General features: G+C 72.6%; 1 protein-coding gene across 2 annotated transcripts in view; it reads left to right on the top strand.

Moving 5' to 3' along the window:
* The first annotated feature begins 2,092 nt into the window (after positions 1 to 2,092).
* snrka (SNF related kinase a) overlaps positions 2,093 to 7,667 on the top strand; it is a 48,689-nt gene continuing 43,114 nt past the window's right edge. For both annotated transcript variants that reach the window (XM_078216912.1, XM_078216913.1), the window contains exon 1: positions 2,093 to 2,217. The gene's annotated coding sequence lies outside the window, so the exon portion shown is untranslated. The remainder of the gene's footprint in view (positions 2,218 to 7,667) is intronic.

Raw genomic sequence — 7,667 nt, forward strand, 5'->3', positions numbered from 1 at the left:
TGATCGATTTCCCTTTCAAATCCCATGATTGAATCTGCCTCCACCATGCTCTCAGACAGTGCATTCCAGATCCTAACCACTCGCTGTGTGAATCTGTCTCCACCACACTCTCAGACAGTGCAGTCCAGACCCTAACCACTCGCTGTGTGAATCTGCCTCCACCACACTCTCAGACAGTGCAGTCCAGACCCTAACCACTCGCTGTGTGAATCTGCCTCCACCACACTCTCAGACAGTATATTCCAGATCCTAACCACTCGCTGTGTGAATCTGTCTCCACCACACTCTCAGATGGTGCATTCCAGATCATTCCAGTCTCCCCAATGTATCATGCCTTGGGACATCCTTTCCTGCAGCGTATCAGATAGACAACATTGGCTGAGTCGCAAGAGTGTGTACCATGTACCTGGTGGATGGTGTTCTCACGTGAGATAATGGCATCCATGTCAGTGATCCAGCACGTCTTGCAGAGGTTGCTGTGGCAAGGTTGTGTGGTGTCGAGGTCACTGTTCTCCTGAAGGCTGGGTAGTTTGCTGTGAACAATGGTCCGTTTGAGGTTGTGCAGTTGTTTGAAGGCAATAAGTGGGGGTGTGGGGATGGCCTTGACGAGATGTGCGTCTTCATCGATGACATATTGAAGGTTCCGGAGAAGATGTTGTAGCTTCTCTGCTCCGTGGAAGTACTGGACAACAAAGGGTACTCTGTCCGCCATGTCCCATGTTTGTCTTCTGAGGAGGTCGGTGCGGTTTTTCGCTGTGGCGCGTCGGAACTGTTGATCGATGAGTCGAGCGCCATATCCTGTTCTTAGGAGGGGGTCTTTCAGCGTCTGTAGGTGTCTGTTGCGATCCTCATCTGAGCAGAGCTTGTCCCTAGGGGATGGCTTCTTTAACGTGTTTAGGGTGGAAGCTGGAGAGGTGGAGCATCGTGAGGTTATCCGTGGGCTTGCGGTACATTGAAGTGCTGAGGTGACCGTCCTTGATGGAGATGCATGTGTCCAAGAATGCAACCGATTCAGACTCTACGGTGAGTTTGATGGTGGACAGCAACCTCTGCAAGACGTGCCGTATCACCGACACGGATGCCATCATCTCACGTGAGAACACCATCCACCAGGTACACGGTACATACTCTTGCGACTCGGCTAACGTTGTCTGATACGCTGCAGGAAAGGATGTCCCGAGGCATGGTACATTGGGGAGACCATGTAGACGCTACGACAATCACCAGACAGGTGTGTTCTCTTCCTGTCGGGGAACACTTCAGCAGTCACAGACATTCAGCCTCTGATCTTCGGGTAAGCTTTCTCCAAGGCGGCCTTCATGACACACAATGCAGAATCGCTAAGCAGAAACTGATAGCCAAGTTCCGCACACATGAGGACAGCCTCAACCGAGATCTTGAGTTCATGTCACACTATCTGTAACCCCCACGACTTGCCTGGGCTTGCAAAATCTCTCTAACTGTCCTAGCTGGAGACAATACTCATCTCTTTAACCTGTGCTTAACCCTCTCTCCACTCACATTGTCTGTACCTTTAAGACTTGATTACCTGTTCAGACTCGCATTCCAACCATTATCTTGTAAATTGAGTTTGCGTCTTTATATGCCCTGTTTGTGACCCCAACTCCTCACTCACCTGAAGAAGGAGCGACACTCCGAAAGCTCGTGCCACCAAATAAACCTGTTGGACTTTAACCTGGTGTTGTGAGACTTCTTATGGAGATAGAGCAGAGGAACGGGTCTGGGTAAGATGCCCTGTCAGAGAATCAGTGTAGATATAATGGGCTGAATGGTCGCTTCTGAACTGTAGGGATTCAATGATTCCCTCAGCACTAAGGCCTGACCTGGAGGGTTGTGTTTCACCTGCGAAGAGTATGGATGCAGCTTCCAAAGAACGGCCCCGCCCCATGGATGCTGAGGGGCGGTCCCAGCACCGGCCACGCCCCGTGGATGCTGAGGGGCGGTCCCAGCACCGGCCACGCACCCTGGATGCTGAGGGCGATTCCAGCGCTGGCCCTGCCCATTGGCCCCGTCCACTCGTCACTATGACGCGTTTCCAGCGTTGGCCCCGCCCCCATTGCGAGCTGTCTCTGACGTCAGCAGGGATGCGCAGTGGGGAACTACGCAGGTTCCTCGAGCTTTCGGTTCTGTTTGCGGTTGTCGGTTGTGTGGTGGCTGAAAATTCCGTTGGAAGAAGGAGTTAGCCTCGGAGGACAGGTACGTGCGCTTTCCCCTTCATAACTGCCTGTCCGTCGTGGATTCAAATGGTGGTTGAACCGATAAACGGAGTGAGTGACTTCAGTCAGATGAGGTGAAGCAGCATGAAGCGCCCGGCTCAGGAAGCAGAAGGCGGCTCCTTCTTGTTGCCTCATGAAGTGGCGGCTCCGCCGCGGCCTCCGGGTGCTGGGTGCTGCGCGAGAGCGAGGCACTCACCATCCGGGGTCTTGAGGAGTCCCTGCGTCGCCAGTGCCCGAGAGGCGGAGTCGCCATGGCAACCAGCTCAGTCACGGGGAGGGGAAAGGGGCGGGGCTACGACGGCCACCCTGACCGCGCCCCCACCTCGCCCCACCCTGACCGCGCCCCCACCTCGCCCCACCCTGACCGCGCCCCCTCCTCGCCCCACCCTGACCGCGCCCCCTCCTCGCCCCACCCTGACCGCGCCCCCTCCTCGCCCCACCCTGACCGCGCCCCCTCCTCGCCCCACCCTGACCGTGCCCCCTCCTCGCCCCACCCTGACCGCGCCCCCTCCTCGCCCCAGCCTGACCGCGCCCCCTCCTCGCCCCAGCCTGACCGCGCCCCCTCCTCGCCCCAGCCTGACCGCGCCCCCTCCTCGCCCCACCCTGACCGCGCCCCCTCCTCGCCCCACCCTGACCGCGCCCCCTCCTCGCCCCACCCTGACCGCGCCCCCTCCTTGCCCCACCCTGACCGCGCCCCCTCCTCGCCCCACCCTGACCGCGCCCCCTCCACGCCCCACCCTGACCGCGCCCGCTCCTCGCCCCACCCTGACCGCGCTCCCTCCTCGCCCCACCCTGACCGCGCCCCCTCCTCGCCCCACCCTGACCGCAGCCCCTCCTCGCCCCACCCTGACCGCGCCCCCTCCTCGCCCCACCCTGACCGCAGCCCCTCCTCGCCCCACCCTGACCGCAGCCCCTCCTCGCCCCACCCTGACCGCAGCCCCTCCTCGCCTCACCCTGACCGCGGTCCCTCCTCGCCCCACCCTGACCGCGGCCCTTCCTCGTCCCACCCTGACCGCGCCCCCTCCTCGCCCCGCCCTGACCGCGCGCGCCCCCTCCCCGCCCTGACCGCGCGCGCCCCCTCCTCGCCCCGCCCTGACCGTGCGCGCCCCCTCCCCGCCCTGACCGCGCGCGCCCCCTCCTCGCCCCGCCCTGACCGCGCGCGCCCCCTCCTCGCCCCGCCCTGACCGCGCGCGCCCCCTCCTCGCCCCGCCCTGACCGCGCGCGCCCCCTCCTCGCCCCGCCCTGACCGCGCGCGCCCCCTCCTCGCCCCGCCCTGACCGCGCGCGCCCCCTCCTCGCCCCGCCCTGACCGCGCGCGCCCCCTCCTCGCCCCGCCCTGACCGCGCGCGCCCCCTCCTCGCCCCGCCCTGACCGCGCGCGCCCCCTCCTCGCCCCGCCCTGACCGCGCGCGCCCCCTCCTCGCCCCGCCCTGACCGCGCGCGCCCCCTCCTCGCCCCGCCCTGACCGCGCGCGCCCCCTCCTCGCCCCGCCCTGACCGCGCGCGCCCCCTCCTCGCCCCGCCCTGACCGCGCCCCCTCCTCGCCCCGCCCTGACCGCGCCCCCTCCTCGCCCCGCCCTGACCGCGCCCCCTCCTCGCCCCGCCCTGACCGCGCCCCCTCCTCGCCCCGCCCTGACCGCGCCCCCTCCTCGCCCCGCCCTGACCGCGCCCCCTCCTCGCCCCGCCCTGACCGCGCCCCCTCCTCGCCCCGCCCTGACCGCGCCCCCTCCTCGCCCCGCCCTGACCGCGCCCCCTCCTCGCCCCGCCCTGACCGCGCCCCCTCCTCGCCCCGCCCTGACCGCGCCCCCTCCTCGCCCCGCCCTGACCGCGCCCCCTCCTCGCCCCGCCCTGACCGCGGCCCCCTCCTCGCCCCGCCCTGACCGCGGCCCCTCCTCGCCCCGCCCTGACCGCGGCCCCTCCTCGCCCCGCCCTGACCGCGGCCCCTCCTTGCCCCGCCCTGACCGCGGCCCCTCCTTGCCCCGCCCTGACCGCGGCCCCTCCTCGCCCCGCCCTGACCGCGGCCCCTCCTCGCCCCGCCCTGACCGCGGCCCCTCCTCGCCCCGCCCTGACCGCGGCCCCCTCCTCGCCCCGCCCTGACCGCGGCCCCCTCCTCGCCCCGCCCTGACCGCGGCCCCGCCCTGACCGCGCCCCCTCCTTGCCCCGCCCTGACCGCGCCCCTCCTCGCCCCGCCCTGACCGCGCCCCTCCTCGCCCCGCCCCTCCACGCCCCCTCCTCGCCCTACCTTGCCCCGCCCTGACGGCGCCCCTACCTTGCCCCGCCCTGACGGCGCCCCCACGTTGCCCCGCCCTGACGGCGCCCCCACCTTGTCCCGCCCTGACGGCGCCCCCACCTTGCCCCGCCCTGACGGCGCCCCCTCCTCGCCCCGCACCTTGCCCCGCCCTGACGGCACCCCCTCCTCGCCCCGCACCTTGCCCCGCCCTGACTGCGCCCCCTCCTCGCCGGCCGCCCTGACTGCGGCCCCTCCTCGCCCCGCCCTGACTGCGCCCCACCCCTCGCCCCCTGCCCCGGCTGCCCTTCCTTTCTCCCCCCCTCCCCCCCCCCCCCCCCCCCCGCCGCCCCTCCCCCCTGACCCGCCCGTCCCCCCCGGACCTGTTCCCCCCTCAACCCCCCCCCGCGCGGAGCTGTGTTCCGCCCCCCTCCCCCCTCCCCCGTCCCCCCTCCCCCCTCCCCCACCAGAACCATTCTCTTCCCCTCCCCCTCCCTCCGGACCCATTCCCCTTCCCCCGCCCCCCCCTCCCGGACCAGTTCCCTCCCTCCCCCCCCCGGACCCACCTTCTCCCCCCCCCCCCCCCCCCCCCCCGGACCCGTTTCCCCCCTTCCCCCCCCGGACCCGTTTCCCCCCTTCCTCCCTTCCCCTCCCCCGCCCCCCAGGACCCGTTCCCCCCTTTTCCCCTTCTCCCCCCTCCCCCCCCGGACCCGTTCCCCCCTCCCCCCCTGGACCCGTTCCCCCCTCCCCCCACTGGACCCGTTCCCCCCCTCCCCCCCCCCCCCTGGACCCGTCTCCCCCCTCCCCCCCCCCCCCCCCCCCCCCCCCGGACCCGTTCCCCCCTCCAGCCTCTCCCCCCCCCCCCCCCCCGAACCCTCTTCTCCCCCCCCCCCCCCCCCCCCCCGGACCCATTCCCCCCCTCCACCGTCGGACCCGTTCCCCCCACTCTGCCCCCCTTCTCCCGGACCCATTCTCTCCCCGCCCCCTCCCCCGGGACCCGTTTCCCCTTCCCCGCCGCACCCGTTCTCCCACCCCCCTCCCCTCCTTCTCGGACCCGTCCCCCCTCCCACCCCCGGAACCGTTCTCTCCCCCCCAGCCCCGGCCCCCCCCCCCCCCCCCCCCCGGACCCGTTCCCCCCCCCCCCGGACCCGTTCCCCCCCCCCCGGACCCGTTCCCCCCCCCCCCGGACCCGTTCCCCCCCCCCCGGACCCGTTCCCCCCCCCCCCGGACCCGTTCCCCCCCCCCCGGACCCGTTCCCCCCCCCCCGGACCCGTTCCCCCCCCCCGGACCCGTTCCCCCCCCCCCCGGACCCGTTCCCCCCCCCCCGGGCCCGTTCCCCCCCCCCCGGACCCGTTCCCCCCCCCCCCCCCCCCCGGACCCGTTCCCCCCCCCCCCCCCCGGACCCGTTCCCCCCCCCCCCCCCGGACCCGTTCCCCCCCCCCCCCCCGGACCCGTTCCCCCCCCCCCCCCCCCCCGACCCGTTCCCCCCCCCCCCGACCCGTTCCCCCCCCCCCGACCCGTTCCCCCCCCCCGACCCGTTCCCCCCCCCCCCCGACCCGTTCCCCCCCCCCCCCGACCCGTTCCCCCCCCCCCCGACCCGTTCCCCCCCCCCCCGACCCGTTCCCCCCCCCCCCCCCCCGACCCGTTCCCCCCCCCCCCCCGACCCGTTCCCCCCCCCCCCCCCCGACCCGTTCCCCCCCCCCCCGACCCGTTCCCCCCCCCCCCCCCGACCCGTTCCCCCCCCCCCCCCCCCCCGACCCGTTTCCCCCCCCCCCCCCCCGGACCCGTTTCCCCCCCCCCACCGACCCGTTCCCCCCCCCCCACCGACCCGTTCCCCCCCCCCACCGACCCGTTCCCCCCCCCCCCACCGACCCGTTCCCCCCCCCCCACCGACCCGTTCTCCCCCCCCCCACCGACCCGTTCTCCCCCCCCCCCACCGACCCGTTCCCCCCCCCCCACCGACCCGTTCCCCCCCCCCACCGACCAGTTCCCCCCCCCCCCCCACCGACCCGTTCCCCCCCCCCCACCGACCCGTTCCCCCCCCCCCACCGACCCGTTCCCCCCCCCCCACCGACCCGTTCCCCCCCCCCCACCGACCCGTTCCCCCCCCCCCTTTCTCCCCCCCCCCCCCCCCACCGACCCGTTCCCCCCCCCCCACCGACCCGTTCCCCCCCCCCCACCGACCCGTTCTCCCCCCCCCCACCGACCCGTTCTCCCCCCCCCCCACCGACCCGTTCCCCCCCCCCCACCGACCCGTTCCCCCCCCCCACCGACCAGTTCCCCCCCCCCCCCCACCGACCCGTTCCCCCCCCCCCACCGACCCGTTCCCCCCCCCCCACCGACCCGTTCCCCCCCCCCCACCGACCCGTTCCCCCCCCCCCTTTCTCCCCCCCCCCCCCCCACCGACCCGTTCCCCCCCCCCCACCGACCCGTTCCCCCCCCCCCACCGACCCGTTCCCCCCCCCCCACCGACCCGTTCCCCCCCCCCCACCGACCCGTTCCCCCCCCCCCACCGACCCGTTCCCCCCCCCCCACCGACCCGTTCCCCCCCCCCCACCGACCCGTTCCCCCCCCCCCACCGACCCGTTCCCCCCCCCCACCGACCCGTTCCCCCCCCCCCACCGACCCGTTCCCCCCCCCCCACCGACCCGTTCCCCCCCCCCCACCGACCCGTTCCCCCCCCCCCACCGACCCGTTCCCCCCCCCCACCGACCCGTTCCCCCCCCCCCACCGACCCGTTCCCCCCCCCCCACCGACCCGTTCCCCCCCCCCACCGACCCGTTCCCCCCCCCCCACCGACCCGTTCCCCCCCCCCACCGACCCGTTCCCCCCCCCCCACCGACCCGTTCCCCCCCCCCCACCGACCCGTTCCCCCCCCCCCACCGACCAACCACTCCGTCTCCCACCACCGACCCCCCCCACCGACCCGTTCTCCCCCCCCACCGACCCGTTCTCCCCCCCACCGACCCGTTCTCCCCCCCACCGACCCGTTCTCCCCCCCACCGACCCGTTCTCCCCCCCACCGACCCGTTCCCCCCCACCGACCGTTCTCCCCCCCACCGACCCGTTCTCCCCCCCACCGACCCGTTCTCCCCCCCACCGACCCGTTCTCCCCCCCACCGACCCGTTCTCCCCCCCACCGACCCGTTCTCCCCCCCACCGACCCGTTCTCCCCCCCCACCGACCCGTTCTCCCCCCCACCGACC

Source organism: Mustelus asterias, chromosome 7 (assembly GCF_964213995.1).
Source record: "Mustelus asterias chromosome 7, sMusAst1.hap1.1, whole genome shotgun sequence".
Lineage (NCBI taxonomy): Eukaryota > Metazoa > Chordata > Chondrichthyes > Carcharhiniformes > Triakidae > Mustelus > Mustelus asterias.